The sequence below is a fragment of the Rana temporaria genome, chromosome 1 (assembly GCF_905171775.1).
Source record: "Rana temporaria chromosome 1, aRanTem1.1, whole genome shotgun sequence".
Classification (NCBI taxonomy): domain Eukaryota; kingdom Metazoa; phylum Chordata; class Amphibia; order Anura; family Ranidae; genus Rana; species Rana temporaria.
In genome coordinates, this window is record NC_053489.1 from 33591838 (window position 1) to 33610294 (window position 18457).

General features: G+C 48.9%; 1 protein-coding gene across 1 annotated transcript in view; it reads left to right on the forward strand.

Annotated features, from left to right (window-relative positions):
• Positions 1 to 5240: 5240 nt before the first annotated feature.
• SETBP1 (SET binding protein 1) overlaps positions 5241 to 18457 on the forward strand; it is a 194296-nt gene continuing 181079 nt past the window's right edge. Inside the window, exon 1 of the mRNA XM_040336153.1 lies at positions 5241 to 6638. The gene's annotated coding sequence lies outside the window, so the exon portion shown is untranslated. The remainder of the gene's footprint in view (positions 6639 to 18457) is intronic.

Consider the following 18457-nt stretch of genomic DNA (forward strand, 5'->3'; position numbering starts at 1 on the left):
TTATGTATTTATACATGGTGATCATGTCCCCCCTTATGTATTTATACATGGTGATCATATCCCCCCTTATGTATTTATACATGGTGATCATATCCCCCCTTATGTCTTTATACATGGTGATCATATCCCCCTTATGCATTTATACATGGAGATCATATCCCCCCCTTATGTATTTATACATGGAGATTATATCCCCCTTATGTTTTTATACATGAAGATCATAGCCCCCCTTATGTATTTATACATGTGATCATACCCCCCCCCCCTATGTATTTATACATAGAGATCATATCCCCCCTTATGTATTTATACATGTGATCATATCCCCCCTTATGTATTTATACATGGAGATCATATACCCCCTTATGTATGTATACAGGGAGATCATATCCCCCTTATGTATTTATACATGGAGATCATATCCCCCCCTTATGTATTTATTCATGGAGATCATATCCCCCCCTTATGTATTTATACATGGTGATCATATCCCCCCCTTATGTATTTATTCATGGAGATCATATCCCCCCTTATGTATTTATACATGGAGATCATATCACCCCTTATGTATTTATACATGGTGATCATATCCCCCCTTATGTATTTATACATGGAGATCATATCCCCCCCTTGTGTAGTTATACATAGAGATCTTATCCCCCCTTATATATTTATACATGTGATCAAACCCCCCCCCCCATTATGTATTTAAACATGGAGATCATATGCCCCCCTATGTATTTATACATGGAGATCATATCCCCCTTATGTATTTATACATGAAGATCAAATCCCCCCTTATGTATTTATACATGGAGATCATATCCCCCCTTATGTATTTATACATGGTGATCATGTCCCCCCTTATGTATTTATACATGGTGATCATATCCCCCCTTATGTATTTATACATGGAGATCATACCCCCCCTTATGTATTTATACATGGAGATCATATCCCCCCTTATGTATTTATACATGGTGATCATATCCCCCCTTATGTATTTATACATGGAGATCATACCCCCCCTTATGTATTTATACATGAAGATCAAATCCCCCCTTATGTATTTATACATGGAGATCATATCCCCCCTTATGTATTTATACATGGTGATCATGTCCCCCCTTATGTATTTATACATGGTGATCATATCCCCCCTTATGTATTTATACATGGAGATCATACCCCCCCTTATGTATTTATACATGGTGATCATATCCCCCCTTATGTATTTATACATGGAGATCATATCCCCCCTTATGTATTTATACATGGAGATCATATCCCCCCTTATGTATTTATACATGGAGATCATATCCCCCCTTATGTATTTATACATGGTGATCATATCCCCCCTTATGTATTTATACATGGAGATCATACCCCCCCTTATGTATTTATACATGAAGATCAAATCCCCCCTTATGTATTTATACATGGAGATCATATCCCCCCTTATGTATTTATACATGGTGATCATGTCCCCCCTTATGTATTTATACATGGTGATCATATCCCCCCTTATGTATTTATACATGGTGATCATATCCCCCCTTATGTCTTTATACATGGTGATCATATCCCCCTTATGCATTTATACATGGAGATCATATCCCCCCCTTATGTATTTATACATGGAGATTATATCCCCCTTATGTTTTTATACATGAAGATCATAGCCCCCCTTATGTATTTATACATGTGATCATATCCCCCCCCCCTATGTATTTATACATAGAGATCATATCCCCCCTTATGTATTTATACATGTGATCATATCCCCCCTTATGTATTTATACTTGGTGATCATATCCTATTGATTGGAAAATAAATCGATATTTATGGAGGTTTTTTCGGTCACCGTTAGATATAAATCTGCCTGGGGGGGAAAATGATCGATCGTTTTGCATCGTTTGACATCATTTTACGGTGATGAATTTGATCGGATTAGAAGGATGGAATCAGAGATCTGCCAGATCATTCCAAACTATCCATGCAATCCCTCTTCCCCATCATCTGGCATATCTACCAATTGTGTGATCGACTATTAATCAGACAATAAATCGATCATTTATGGACATCTGTACGGCCATCGTTAGATGTAAATCTGCCGGGGGTCGATCGTTTTGCGTCATTTGGCAGAATTTTTCGGTCATAAATTTGATCGGAATAGGAGGATGGAAACAGAGATCTGATGGAGAACTTCCGAAGGGATCCCACTTCTCCATGATCGGCATATCGATCAATTGCGTTATTGACTATTGAACAGAAAAAAATGGAAGTTTGTATGGCCGCTATTAGATTCGGTTTACATCAGATTTGATCAAACCAAGTAAATTGGTCAGGGAAAAAAAATGATCGATCATTTTGCGTCGTTTGGCAGCCATTTGCGGTCATAAATTTGATCGGATTAGGATGGAAACAGAGATCTGACCAGTGGCGGTGCGTCCATAAAGGGCGCACGGGCACCGCCCCCTCTCTCCTGCCACCTCTCTATCACCATAGATTCGGGCATTGCATGAATCTATCTATGGTCGCCGCTGACACCCCCTATTCAGGTGTCCGGCCCCTTTTCACAGTGGGTATTTTTTGGAAGCATCTGATTGAACAACGGGCACCATGCTTGGCGCTCGCAGTTCATTCACTGATGTGTTAGGAAAGCAAATTAATCGCTTTCCTAACACTGAACCGCCTCTCAGCCAATCAGGTGCTTGGGTCTGTTACCTGTCACCTGATTGGCTGCAACGACAGGTGTTTGATGGGCAAGGTGCCCGCAATTGATGGGCACAGTGGCGGCCTTTGATGGTCACAGTGGTTGCGTTTGATGGTCACAAAGGCGGCAATTGATGGGCACAGTGGCTGCGCTTGATGGGCACAGTGGCTGCGTTTGATGGGCACAGTAGCTGGGCACAGTGGCTACGTTTGATGGCACAGTGGCTGCGTTTGATGGGCACAGTGGTGGCAATTGATGGGCACAGTGGCTGCATTTGATGGGCACAGTGGCTGCATTTGATGGGCACAGTGGCTGCGTTTTATGGGCACAGTAGCTGCGTTTGATGGCACAGTGGCTGCGTTTGATGGTACAGTGGCTGCGTTTGATGGGCACAGTGGCTGCATTTGATGGGCACAGTGGCTGTGTTTGATGGGCACAGTGGCTGCGTTTGATGGGCACAGTGGCTGCATTTGATGGGTACAATAGCTGGGCACAGTGGCTACGTTTGATGGCACAATGGCTGCATTGGGCACAGTGGTGGCAATTGATGGGCACAGTGGCTGCATTTTATGGGCACAGTAGCTGCGTTTGATGGCACAGTGGCTGCGTTTGATGGCACAGTGGCTGCAGTTGAGGGCACAGTGGCTGCATTTGTTGGGCACAGTGGCTGCGTTTGATGGCACAGTGGCTGCGTTTGATGGCACAGTGGCTGCATTTGATGGGCACGGTGGCTGCATTTGATGGGCACAATAGCTAGGCACAGTGGCTACGTTTGATGGCACAGTGGCTGCATTGGGCACAGTGGTGGCAATTGATGGGAACAGTGGCTGTGTTTGATGGGCACAGTGGCTGCGTTTGATGGGCACAGTGGCTGCATTTGATGGTCACAGTGGTTGCGTTTGATGGTCACAAAGGCGGCAATTGATGGGCACAGTGGCTGCGCTTGATGGGCACAGTGGCTGCGTTTGATGGGCACAGTAGCTGGGCACAGTGGCTACGTTTGATGGCACAGTGGCTGCATTTGATGGGCACAGTGGTGGCAATTGATGGGCACAGTGGCTGCATTTGATGGGCACAGTGGCTGCATTTGATGGGCACAGTGGCTGCGTTTTATGGGCACAGTAGCTGCGTTTGATGGCACAGTGGCTGCGTTTGATGGTACAGTGGCTGCGTTTGATGGGCACAGTGGCTGCATTTGATGGGCACAGTGGCTGTGTTTGATGGGCACAGTGGCTGCGTTTGATGGGCACAGTGGCTGCATTTGATGGGTACAATAGCTGGGCACAGTGGCTACGTTTGATGGCACAATGGCTGCATTGGGCACAGTGGTGGCAATTGATGGGCACAGTGGCTGCATTTTATGGGCACAGTAGCTGCATTTGATGGCACAGTGGCTGCGTTTGATGGCACAGTGGCTGCAGTTGAGGGCACAGTGGCTGCATTTGTTGGGCACAGTGGCTGCGTTTGATGGCACAGTGGCTGCGTTTGATGGCACAGTGGCTGCATTTGATGGGCACGGTGGCTGCGTTTAATGGGCACAGTGGCTGCGTTTGATGGCACAGTGGTGGCAATTGATGGGCACAGTGGCTGCGTTTGATGGGCACAGTGGTGGCAATTGATGGGCACAGTGGCTGCGTTTGATGGCACAGTGGTGGCAATTGATGGGCACAGTGGCTGCGTTTGATGGCACAGTGGTGGCAATTGATGGGCACAGTGGCTGCGTTTGATGGCACAGTGGCTGCGTTTGATGGCACAGTGGTGGCAATTGATGGGCACAGTGGCTGCGTTTGATGGCACAGTGGTGGCAATTGATGGGCACAGTGGCTGCGTTTAATGGCACAGTGGTGGCAATTGATGGTCACAGTGGCTGCGTTTGATGGCACAGTGGTGGCAATTGATGGGCACAGTGGCTGCGTTTGATGGCACAGTGGTGGCAATTGATGGGCACAGTGGCTACAATCGATTCTTTTTTTTTTTTAGTTTGTTTTTCGCCCCACACCCCCGAAATTTCGCCCCCCAGCCTCCTCTGTATCTGATGGAGAACTTGCATTGATCGATGAGATGTCACTTCCCTGTCATCTGGCGCATCCATCAATTGTGCGATCGACTATTGATCAGAAGAACATAAATTGATCATTTATAGGCGGAAAATGATCAATTGTTTTGTGTTGTTTGGCAAAAAAAAAAATACCGATAGGATCCCATATCGATCAGCGATATTATAGAGTATCGATAAGGAGTGGATGGTGGAGCGTGTGCACCAATCAGAGCCCGGCTCGGCCCCTCCCCCCGGTGTCAGGTAGCGGCAGTGTGGAGTCCATTATCCTTCATTAGCATCTGCTACTGCAGGGGGGGGAGAGACACCCGGGAGGGGGAGGAGAGAGGGGGGAACAGACAGACAGCCAGCCAGGAGGGGGCGGCCGGCTCTCATTAGACAGGCGGAGCGGACATTTTGTGATCCATTACAGTGTATGAGGATCGGGGAGAAGAGGAGGCGGGAGAAGGAGGAGGAGGAGGAGGGGGGAGCCGAGCGACACATTGTATCCAGAGAGGAGGAAACCTTCCATCCGGCCCGGGAGAGGAGAAGAGATACATTGTATACAGCGCGCGCCGCCCACCCGACACCACCGCGCGCCCGCCACCACCGGGACACCATCCGATCCTTCTCTCTACACACACACACCGTACACCGGGAGAGGGCTCAAACCTTGGCCTGGGATCGCAAGGATTTATCAGGACTGGGAGAGATCGGCTGCCTTTTTACCGGGATTAGCAAGCGATCGCAGCCTTCTACCGGGACTGGGAAGCAATCGCAGGCACCAGGAAGCGATCGCAGCCTTCTACCGGGACTGGGAAGCAATCTCACCCTATTACCGGGACTTGCAAGCAATCTCGCCCTATTACCGGGACTTGCAAGCAATCTCGCCCTATTACCGGGACTTGCAAGCAATCGTAGTCTTTTACCGGGACTGGGAAGCAATCGTAGCCTTTTACCGGGACTGGGAAGCAATCTCAGCCTATTACCGGGACTTTGGAGCAATCGCAGCCTATTACTGGGACTAGCAAGCAATCGCAGCCTTCTACCGGGACTGGGAGGCGATCGCAGCCTTCTACCGGGATTAGCAAGCAATCTCAGCCTATTACCGGGACTAGCAAGCAATCGCACCATTCGACTGGGAAGCAATCGCAGCCTATTACCGAGACTGGGAAGCAATCGCAGGTATTAGGAAGCCATCGCAGCCTATTACCGGGAGTAGCAAGCAATCGCAGGCATTGGGAAGCACTCGTAGCCTTCTACCGGGACTGGGAAGCAATCGCGGGCATTTGGAAGCAATCGCAGCCTATTACCGGGACTAGCAAGCAATCGCAGCCTATTACCGGGACTTGCAAGCAATCGCAGCCTATTACCGGGACTTGCAAGCAATCGCAGCCTATTACCGGGACTTGCAAGCAATCGCAGCCTATTACCGGGACTTGCAAGCAATCGCAGCCTATTACCGGGACTTGCAAGCAATCGCAGCCTATTACCGGGACTAGCAAGCAATCGCAGGAGATAGGAAGCTATAACACCAACGTTACCGGGACTTTTTGAACCGATCCCTTTAACGAGCAGCACCGTCGGTCAGATCCAGATCGGGCTTTTTCCAACGATCTGGGTAAAGTGCATCGCTCAGCAAATCCTGATCGCCTGGGATAATAGCAGCTTCACCTCCCCAGCCGCCCCCCCCCTCTCCCTTCCCCGACCACCACTCTCTGCCACCCCCACCCCTCTCCTCTCCCTTCCCCGGGCTGGATTTTTTTTTCCTCCCCTGGACTCGTGGAGCCGCCATTTTCCCCCGTCGGATCCTATGTGACACATGATGATGATGATGGCAGTGCCGCAGAGCCCGGGATGTGATCGCTCTCCTCGCCTGGAGGACGGGTAGGTTGTTGGGCATTTGGGGGGGTTGCAGCACCTAATATGCGGTCATTGTTGGCATGGATGAGGAGCTGTCGATGGCCAAGCTGTCAATCAATGGTTGACGTGTAATGACAGCTTGGCTGCAGGGTATTAGTAGTCTGCCCCCTGCTGGGAGAGCTGTTAATGAGAGGTGGGCTGTCATCTGGTTTGTTGGGATTGGATGGATCGCCTCTGGTTGGGGGGGGGGGGACGACTGATCAAGGTCATCCAGGGTTGACTTTTTATTTCCTCCCCCAGATCCTGAAACCACAGAGCTGACCTTTTTGTCTGGATGGTGGGAAGTTGCAGGTTAAGTGGAGATAGAGAGCTGTGTGTGTGATTGAATCATGGAGGTCTCAGATCAAGGCCAGCCATGTCAAAGGCTCCTCCAGATCTGTCACCCATGTTGGAGGATGGGACTGCTCCATCTCCCCCCCTTGGATAGTACAGATATTGTACCTGGTGGGCTTATTCTATCTTCTCCCTTGGATAGTACAGATATCATACCTGGTGGGCTTATTCTATCTTCTCCCTTGGATAGTACAGATATCATACCTGGTGGGCTTATTATACCTTCTCCCTTGGATAGGACATGTAACGTACCTGGTGGGCTTATTCTATCTTCTCCCTTGGATAGGACATGTAACGTACCTGGTGGGCTTATTCTATCTTCTCCCTTGGATAGGACATGTAACGTACCTGGTGGGCTTATTCTGTCTTCTCCCTTGGATAGGACATGTAACGTACCTGGTGGGCTTATTATACCTTCTCCCTTGGATAGGACATGTAACGTACCTGGTGGGCTTATTCTGTCTTCTCCCTTGGATAGGACATGTAACGTAACGTACATGGTGGGCTTATTATACCTTCTCCCTTGGATAGGACATGTAACGTACCTGGTGGGCTTATTCTGTCTTCTCCCTTGGATAGGACATACAACGGACCTGGTAGACTTACTCTATCTTCTCCATGGATATCACATACAACATACCTGGTAGGCTTATTCTATGTGCCATCCAAGGGGAGAAGCTAGAATAAGCCTACCGGGTACGTTATATCTTCTCCCCTTGGATAGCACATACAAAGTACCTGGTAGGCTTATTCTATCTTCTCTCTTGGATAGGACATGTAATGTAACGTACCGAATGTGCTTATTCTAAAGTACCCGATCGAAGAAAAAACGATCTCCCCCTTAGCACACCTAGAATAAGCCCACAGGTACATTTTTATACGTACTATCCAAGGGGGAAGATAGTATAAGCCTACCATGTCATCTTCCCCCTTGGATAGTACATGTAATGTACCTGATGTGCTTATTCTACCCCCCCCAGATAACACATATAACGTACCTGGAAGGCTTATTTTATCTTCCCCCTTGGATAGTACATGTAATGTACCTGATGTGCTTATTCTACCCCCCCCCAGATAACACATATAACGTACCTGGAAGGCTTATTTTATCTTCCCCCTTGGATAGTACATGTAACGTACCTGATGTGCTTATTCTACCCCCCCCCAGATAACACATATAACGTACCCGGAAGGCTTATTTTATCTTCCCCCTTGGATAGTACATGTAACGTACCTGATGGGCTTATTCTAAACCCCCTCCCCCCCCCCCCCCGGATAACGCATATAAAGTACCTGCAAGGCTTATTCTATCTTCCCCCTTGGATAGTACATGTAACGTACCTGATGGGCTTATTCTATCCCCCCCCCCCCCCTGGATAACACATATAACGTACCTGGTAGGCTTATTCTATCTACCCCTTTGGCTAGTACATATAACGTACCTGATGGGCTTATTCATCTCTAAAAAAGATCCGAAGCTGGCTCTGCCAAGTGATGTTGACCCTGAAACTATGTAGGCACCATCAAATAGGGGGTTCATCACCCACAGCTCGAGGGACGCCAATGTTGACAAAGACCGGTCTATGAAGACTAGGTTTAATGCTGGAACCTACAAGAAGGAACACACTGGTAGGCTTACTCGATCTACCCCCTTGCATAGTACATATTCACATACATATGCACTTATTCCCCCCCCCCCCCCCCTGGATAGCACACATAATGTACCTGGTAGGCTTATTCTAGCTTCTGCCTGGGATAGCACACATTAACATACCTGGTGCACTTATCCTATGTTCCCCCTTGGATAGCACACATAACATACCTGGTGCGCTTATTCTATGTTCCCCCCTTGGATAGCACACATAACATACCTGGTGCGCTTATTCTATGTTCCCCCCTTGGATAGCACACATAACATACCTGGTGCGCTTATTCTATGTTCTCCCTTGGATAGCACACATAATGTACCTGGTGGGCTCATTCTATGTTCCCCCTTGGATAGCACACATAATGTACCTGGTGCACTTATTCTATGTTCCCCCTTGGATAGCACACATAATGTACCTGGTGGGCTCATTCTATGTTCCCCCTTGGATAGCACACATAACATACCTGGTGCACTTATTCTATGTTCCCCCTTGGATAGAACACATGACATACCTCGTGCACTTATTCTATGTTCCCCCTTGGATAGCACACAATAACATACCTGGTGCGCTTATTCTATGTCCCCCCTTGGATAGCACACATAACATACCTGGTGCGCTTATTCTATGTTCCCCCCCGGATAGCACACATAATGTACCTGGTGGGCTGTAGACTGGTTTGGGGGGTCTTCTCAGCACATGAAGTCTAGACTGACACAGTGTCCCTGATCTGCTGCAGTTCCATTAAGCATGGTACATCTTGTGACTCCGGCTTGGCATTGCCCGTCATGTATACACTCAGCCCAGGGATTGGTGCAGCAGCAATCTCAGCGTGTAGTCAGGGCAGGTTGGAAGTTGTATATAATCTCATTAAAGCAGATTAATGCACCAGCAGTCACCTCTATAGGTCTGGCTCGAGGTTTCACGACGTGGTGATGATTACTGGCCTAATTTGTAGATTATTGGCACAACCTTCCCATTCCGCTAGTACAGCTGCATCTGAAAGCTTGTTTGGTTGGAAGCTTATAATGTGCTCTTTTTCTAGGTTCCAGGGTTAGCCTAGCCTTTAAAGGCTTGCCTTTCCAAACAGGGTTCTGTAGAACATTGGGGATCCTTTTTATAGGGATTCCCAAAACTGGATGGTTGACCTCCCATTTGATGGTGCCTACATAGTTCCGGGTTTCATCTGCAAGTGTATTAGGTCATCTTTTCTTGGCCAGGATGTTTGGCTAGGGTTGTAGACCTGCCAGGTTGCAAAGATTTGGCCATACACTTATAGGCCCGGATTCTCGTACGAGTTACGCCGGCGTATTTCCAGATACGCCGTCGTAACTCTGAGTCCGAGTCGTCGTATCTATACGCCTGATTCTTAGAATCAGTTACGCATAGATTTGTATTAGATCCGACCGGCGTAAGTCTCTTACGCCGTCGGATCTTAACTGCATATTTACGCTGGCCGGTAGGGGCGTGTACGCTGATTTACGCCTAGAAATATGTAAATCAGCTAGATACGCCAATTCACGAACGTACGCCCAGCCGACGCAGTACAGATACGCCGTTTACGTTAGGCTTTTCCCGGCGTAAAGTTACCCCTGCTATATGAGGCGTACATGAGGCGTACCAATGGTATGGACGTCGTTCCCGCGGCGAATTTTGAAAAATTTACGTTGTTTGCGTAAGTCGTTCGCGAATAGGGCTGGGCGTCATTTACGTTCACGTCGAAAGCATTGGCTTCTTGCGGGTTAATTTGGAACATGCGCACTGGGATACTTTCACGGACCGCGCATGCGCCGTACGTAAAAAGCGTCATTTACGTGGGGTCACATAACCTTTTCATAACACACGCCCACATCTACCACATTTGAACTAGGCGGGCTTACACTGGCCTATTTACGCTACGCTGCCGCAACTTTGGTTTGAGAATACGGCACTTGCCTGTCAAAGTTGCGGAGGCGTAACATAAATAGGATACGTTACGCCCGCACAAAGATACGCGGTTCTACGTGAATCTGGCCCATAGTGTGCGCCTTCTTGTAGGTTCTTCATAGACCCGTCTTTCTCAAACAGGGCTCTGTACAACATTGGGGTACCACCTATAGGGGTTCCTAGAGCGGTGGGTGATGATGGATCACCTATCTGATGGTGTCTACATAGTTTCAGCGCCAACATTCTAGGGGGGCATTTTTTCCCACTGGTCACCAATGCAAGGGACATTGCTCTCACTGACCCCCCCAATGAATTGGTTTTAAAAGACCTAGAAATTATTTTAAGGGTTCCTCCTTGGGTAAAAAGGTTGAGAGAGCCAATCATAGACAGACACTTGTTCAGGTTTTGATAGACCAAGATGACAAGTGTGACCCCATGCAGTGACTTCATTTGCACATCTAAGTGGTCTCTGTACATCCCCTCCTCCCCCTTTTTTTGTCTTCTGTCATACAGTCTGGAAGTCAAGGTTAGTCATTGAACCCTTGTGTCCAACAAACCACATGTGCATGTGATAAACACAACCAAAAAGTTGATAGTTTTCAGTTGGGGAACTACATATGTTCATATAGCTGTCTTTAGTTACTTTCTCATTTAAAGTATATCTAAACCCCCAAAACAAACAAAAAAATTATATATTGCAGCTTACCAGTTCTTGGATGTGGTTGGCTGCAATCGTATTAATTTTTCAGACTAAGCCATGGGTCTTCAAACTACAGCCATTCAGTTGTTCAGGAACTTCAATTCCCATCATGCCTAGTCATGTCTGTGAATGTCAGAGTTTTGCAATGCCTCATGGGATGTGTAGTTCCGCAACAGCTGGAGGGCCGTAGTTTGAAGATCCCTGGACTAAGCAGATGTTCCACACGTTAAGAAAATATCGGTTGATCCTGCCAGAAATCCAGTGCCCTTGTAATTTCCACTTAATGTTATCATTCTACGTTCTTTTCGGTGGACTGCAGAACATCACTCTGTTAAAGATATGAGCAGGAGAGAGAGAGTGTGGTCACTCTTAGAGGGAAGTGTGTTACCAGTAGTATCACCAGGTAAAAATAAAAGGCGGGGGGGGGGGGTGCTGGCCACTGGGAAGGACGCTCCTTGCGCCGGTGGCCACTGGGAAGGACGCTCCTTGCGCCGGTGGCCACTGGGAAGGACGCTCCTTGCGCCGGTGGCCACTGGGAAGGACGCTCCTTGCGCCGGTGGCCACTGGGAAGGACGCTCCTTGCGCCGGTGGCCACTGGGAAGGACGCTCCTTGCGCCGGTGGCCACTGGGAAGGACGCTCCTTGCGCCGGTGGCCACTGGGAAGGACGCTCCTTGCGCCGGTGGCCACTGGGAAGGACGCTCCTTGCGCCGGTGGCCACTGGGAAGGACGCTCCTTGCGCCGGTGGCCACTGGGAAGGACGCTCCTTGCGCCGGTGGCCACTGGGAAGGACGCTCCTTGCGCCGGTGGCCACTGGGAAGGACGCTCCTTGCGCCGGTGGCCACTGGGAAGGACGCTCCTTGCGCCGGTGGCCACTGGGAAGGACGCTCCTTGCACCGGTGGCCACTGGGAAGGACGCTCCTTGCGCCGGTGGCCACTGGGAAGGACGCTCCTTGCGCCGGTGGCCACTGGGAAGGACGCTCCTTGCTCCGGTGGCCACTGGGTCAGACGCTCCTTGCTCCGGTGGCCATTGGGAAGGACGCTCCTTGCTCCGGTGGCCATTGGGAAGGACGCTCCTTGCTCCGGTGGCCACTGGGTCGGACGCTCCTTGCTCCGGTGGCCACTGGGTCGGACGCTCCTTGCTCCGGTGGCCACTGGGTCGGACGCTCCTTGCACCGGTGGCCACTGGGTCGGACGCTCCTTGCACCGGTGGCCACTGGGTCGGACGCTCCTTGCACCGGTGGCCACTGGGTCGGACGCTCCTTGCACCGGTGGCCACTGGGTCGGACGCTCCTTGCACCGGTGGCCACTGGGTCGGACGCTCCTTGCACCGGTGGCCACTGGGTCGGACGCTCCTTGCACCGGTGGCCACTGGGTCGGACGCTCACAGCAACCTCTAGAGGAACCCTGGTTGAGAGACTGCCCTATGCTATGACAAGGATCTGTGCAAGCCTTCACACACCAGATCTATCCTGGTGTCTAAAAGTTGCCTGGTATGCATACTGCACTGGCTCTCCAAATTCTCTCCCTCTCTAACTGGAGGCAAGAGGCAGAAATTGCACAAAGCCCCTAGTAAGCTCTAAAGATCTCTGGTTAAGAGGCTGACCTATACCATGAGTACATGCAAACATTTTACAGATCAGGTTTACCACGGCATCTAAAGGTTGCCTGGTATGCATACTGCACTTGTTGGCTCTTGAATTCTCTTCCTATCTATCTAGGTATCCCAAGAGGCAGAAACCTCTTGTGGAACCCCTAGCAACCGCTGGAGGAATCCTAGGGTTCTACAGAACACTGGTTAAGAGGCTGCCCTATGCCATCATCTGGATACATGCAAACCTTCACAGATCAGATTTACCATGACCTCTAAAGGTTCCCCTTTTGTTGGGTCTTGAATTCTCTTCCTGTCTATCTGGACATCCAAGAGGCAGAAAATACTTGTGGAACCCCTGGCAACCTTTGGAGGAGCCCTGGTTGAGAGGCCGCCCAATAGGTAGAGAGGGGGAGAATTTTAAGAGCCAACAAATGCTCAAGGGCATTAGATACCATGGTAAATCTGATCTGTGAAGGTTTGCATGTATCCAGATCATGGCATTGGGCAACCTCTCAACCATGTTTTTTTCAGAACTCTAGGGTTCCTCCAGGGGTTGCTGGGGGTTCCATAAGAAGTTTCTGCTTCTTGGATATCCAGGTTGGGAGTGTGAGAATTCCAGAGGCAGAAACTTCTTGTGGAACCCCCAGCAATCTCTGGAGAAACCCTAGGGTTCTGCATAACCCTGATTAACCACTTACCGCCCGGCGTATAGCAAAAGGACGGCCGGAAGGTGGTTTGCGTTATCCTGTCACGGGGCGTCATATGATGTCCAGCAGGATAACAGCCGCTGCGCACCTGTGGGGATCGGTGGTGCGGTGTGTCGGTCTGACACACCGCTTCACAGATCTCGGGGGGGGGGGGGGGGGGGTTTATCATGTGATCAGCCGGCTGATCACAATGTAAACAGGAAGAGCCGTTGATCGGCTTTTCCTCACTCGTGTCTGACAGACGCGAGTAGAGTAGAGCCGATTGGCGGCTCTCCTGACACGGGGGGTCTGCGCTGATTGTTTATCACCGCAGTCCCCACACTGGACCACCAGGGAAGCCCCTAGCATGTGGATGGCCAGGTACATCCCCCATGGCCATCCACATATGAAAATACATGCCAAATATGTACCCATTTGTGGGCACTGGCCCACAAATGGGCACTGATTGGCACCATTATGAAAAATTAATTTGGTGCCACCCATCAGTGTCGTGCCGCCTATGGGTGCCAATTGGTGCTGCCTATGGGTGCATATCGGTGCCCATCATTGAAGAAGAAAACGTATTTACAAAACAATTAACAGACACAAAGAAACTTTTTTTCGGTCTTTATTTTTTGCACAAAAAAAAAAAATACAGAGATGATCAAATACCACCAAAAGAAAGCTCTATTTGTGGGATCAAAACGATAAAAAAAAATGTTGTTTGGGTACAATATAGCATGCAATTGTCATTCAAATTGCGACAGCCCTGAAAGCTAAACATTGGCCTGGGCAGGAAGGTGTATAATTTCCTTGGTATTGAAGTGGTTAAGAGGCTGGCCTATGCCATGATCTGGATACATGAAAACCTTCATAGACCAGACTTGCCACGGCTCCTGAAAGTTGCCCGGTGTATGTACTGGACTGGCTGCCTTTTCATATGCTCTCCTTCTCTATCTGGATCTCCATTTATCTTTCATCGATTTTAGACTTGTTACTCAAGAGTTTCTCTTGCATCCCCAGCTGATATTGATCTCTAATCTGTGATTCAGATCAAGTCATCCCTATACTTGCTGATTATTCCATGCTCTGTTTAACCAAGGGGTGCCAGCTGTGCCCATGTAGCCCTCGTCCAGTCCATGTCTGTCTTTACCGGTCATGTCAGCGCTTGTGTTTTTAACAAGGGTCGCCTATATCTAAGTGAATAACAGACAGCAGCTGTGACAAGTATTTCCTATTGGTTTCCGCTTGCAGTAAAGTCTGCAGATAATCTCGCTGTTGATTTGACATTCTCAGGAGGGAGATAGAGTTTATTATTTGTATCCAGCAGAGAAGGCTCAGAGATGGCGAAAAGGGTCCCACCTTGCCGCCCCCCTCCTTGCTCTGTTACCCTTACAGCGGCAGGACTTCCTGTTGAGGCAAAATGAAACCCCAAAACCGCGTGCAAGGATCGCGTACTCTTGTTCTAACTGGTCTAGAAAAACAACTTGCAGGATGCCACTTGTTTCTGTTCTCCCGGGCTGTCCCTCCTGCTGGCTTTGTTTTTTTGGTTGCATTGGCGATCTTGCTCTGAGACCCCCCTAAGCTACACAGTGACATTTGCTTAAGAAGGCAGTCGTCTCCCCCACCCCATCACTCACACTTGTATAAATAGATCCCCTCACCCTCCCTGTTAGTCGGGTGTGGGACCATGTTGTCTGGCTTTCCTGTACAATTCTACAGTGCATGCCTCTTGCTGGGGTGGCTCGTCTTTTGATTGCTGAATAGGAAATTGATCCTCGTTTGCTCTTTGACCTGGTCGGTGTCTGTAACATTTGTCAGCCAAGACAAGGACTCACGCTGGGCTGTTGGGTGCCCAGAGGAACGGTGATTGGCTTTTCATGTTTGCAAACTGGCGATTGTTGTTTTGGCTTTTGGATAAGCCTTGGGTTATGTAACCCCATACTGGTAAACGTAAAGCTACTTTCGAAAGGAGTAGCTGGCTACAGATCTTACAAGCTTAAACCGCCTTGGGCTAGTGTATGTATAGCGGTGGTTGGCAACCTACAAGGTGTAAAGCCCTGTACACACGATCGCTTTGTCTGATGAAAACAGACCGCTTTCATCGGACAAACCGATCGTGTGTGGGCCCCATCGGTTTGTTTTCCATCGGTGAAAAAAAAAGAACACGTTTTTACATTTTTTTTTTTTTTCCTATGGATAAAAAACCGATGGGGAAAAAAACGATGGTCTGTGTGGAAGTCCATTGGTCAAAAATCCAGGCATGCTCAGAATCAAGTCGAAGCATGCTCGGAAGCATTGAACTTCATTTTTCTCAGCACGTCGTAGTGTTTTAAGTCACCGCGTTTGGACACGGTAGGATTTTTGACTGATGGTGTGTAGGCAAGACTGAAGAAAGTCGGCTTGATCGGATATCCGACGAAACAATCCATTAGATTCCATCAGATATCCTATCGTGTGTGCAGAGCTTAAAGCGGAGGTTCACCCACAGCGAACACATTTTCCCCTTAGCTTCATGCTCGTTTTGTCTAGGGGAATCGGCTATTTGTTTTTAAAATATGATCCGTACTTACCCGTTTTCGAGATGCATCTTCTCCGCCGCTTCCGGGTATGGGCTGCGGGACTGTGCGTTCCTTCTTGATTGTCAGTCTTCCGAGAGGCTTCCGACGGTCGCATCCATCGCGTCACGATTTTCCGAAAGAAGCCGAACGTCGGTGCGCAGGCGCAGTATAGAGCCACACCGACGTTCGGCTACGAGTGACGCGAGGGATGCGACCGTCGGAAGCCTCTCGGAAGACTGTCAATCAAGAAGGAACGCCCGCTCCCGAAGACCCATACCCGGAAGCGACGGAGAAGATGCATCTCGAAAACGGGTAAGTACGGATCATATTTTAAAACAAATAGCTGATTCCCCTAGACAAAACGAGCATGAAGCTACGGGGAAAATAGAAAAAAAAAAAAGAATTGGGTGAACTCCCGCTTTAAAGAGGAGGTTCACCCTCAAAATTTACTTTTTACCTAACCTATCTCCAGCCTTTAATAAAGGCTTGTAGCGTCGTCTTTTTTTTTTAAGTCTGTACACTTACCTGTCTTCAGCCGCACTTCCGGCTCTTCTTCCTTGCAGGGATTGGGCGTGTCGCTTCTTTTCCCTGACCGTGAGCTCTGCGCAATGTCTCCAGGGAGTGAGTGTTGATCCTCCCAGGAGATGATTGACGTGCGGGTAAAGCGCGTCATCGCCTTCCGAAAATATCCGACGGGGACTCTGCTCTTTACGGTGCTATCCTGCGCCTGCCGTGTAGAGCTGACTGCGCCGCAAAGTGCCGAGTCCCCCTCAGATATTTTCGGAAGGTGATGATGCGCTTTACCCGCACGTCAATCATCTATGCCTCGTCTTAGGAACGCCTACTCCCCGGGGGACTTATTGGCACTGGCAGGTTGCACTGGATGGTACTAGCAGATGGCACCGATTGGCAGGTGGCACTAACAGGTGACTGGCAAGTGGCACTGACTGGCAGGTGGCACTAATTGGCACTGGCAGATGGCACTGGGTGGCAATAGTTTCACACTGGTTGACATTGGCAGGTGGCACTGATGGCTTTAGTTGGCACTGCATCGCACTGGCAGGTGGCACTTGATGGAAGGTGGCACTGCTTGGTCCTGGATGGTGGCACTGGTATTGGCACTGGCAGGTGGCATTGGCAGATGGCACTTGGTGGAAGGTGGCACTAATTGGCACTGGATGGTGGCACTGGTATTGCCACTGGCCGATGGCACTGGAATTCTGTACTATACATATGCAAGACAAAAGGTCAATATGGGTTAGCTAAAGAGTGCACAGCAGAAGTTTTTGTTGGTGTGCCAAATTGAAACCTTGGAGCATATGGAGGGGAAGAGAGAGAGAGGAGATAGGTCACTGCTGTGGCCAATTGGCTTTTGTGTAAATGTCGGCTTGAGCCACATCTGTAAATGTGCTTTATTTTTTTTTAACAAGAATTGAAAAGAATTGAAAAACAGAGAGGAGGACCGCCGCGCTGGGTGTACCAAGATGGCCACGGCTCCAGAGCTAGGTGGATTGGCGCCGCGGTCACAGCATCAGGAAAGACCGCGGCATTGGCCTAGCTCCGGATCCCGTGGCACCACTAGCGGCCATGTAAAATATCGGCCTAATTTGGATAAAAATCGGACGATGCTGATTTCTCCAAAACGGCCAAATACCGGCCGATATATCGGTCGACCTCTTGTGCTAATAGCTGCTGTAAGAATTATTTTTTTCTTTTCTTCAAAGCCACTTTTAAGTAATCCAAGCCATCTTGACTTTTGCGCGGTTCTTCTTGGATTGGACAAATCTGCCTGCATTTAGGAGAGGAAAATAAATAAAAATTTGTGATTTGGCCTGGTTTTCTTCGCGATTTGATGGCCGGGGCCCCCAGCTGCCCTTAGCCTGAAAGTTTATTACAGCAGCCCAGAGCCAGAGCTGTTTGTTTTGATGGAAACATTGTAGCTCGTGAGATGAATCATCGGGAGGAGCGCTCTAAGCCATGGCAGACATGAAATTATTATAGATTTTGTGTCCAAAGCGAATGTGTTTCATTAAATTTGACAGCTGTAAAAATAATGCAACGGATTGCCAAAATATATTTGCAGTGTATCCCAGACTGTTGTTGTTGTGTGCTTTACTGGAAGTGCTTTTGTTTTCTGTCTTCCCAAATTGTTTCTGTTGTTGCAGAATGCAGATCTGCGCGGTGTCTGGTAATGTCGGCGATATGTATGTAGATTATGAGGTGGCGCCCATCGTGAGAGAAATGCAGGAGCGGACTTTGCTAACCTCCTCCTGAAAAATGCTAGTTGTATTTTGTTATGGAGATATCCTCTTATTTCCTGTTGTGTCACTGGGACAGGA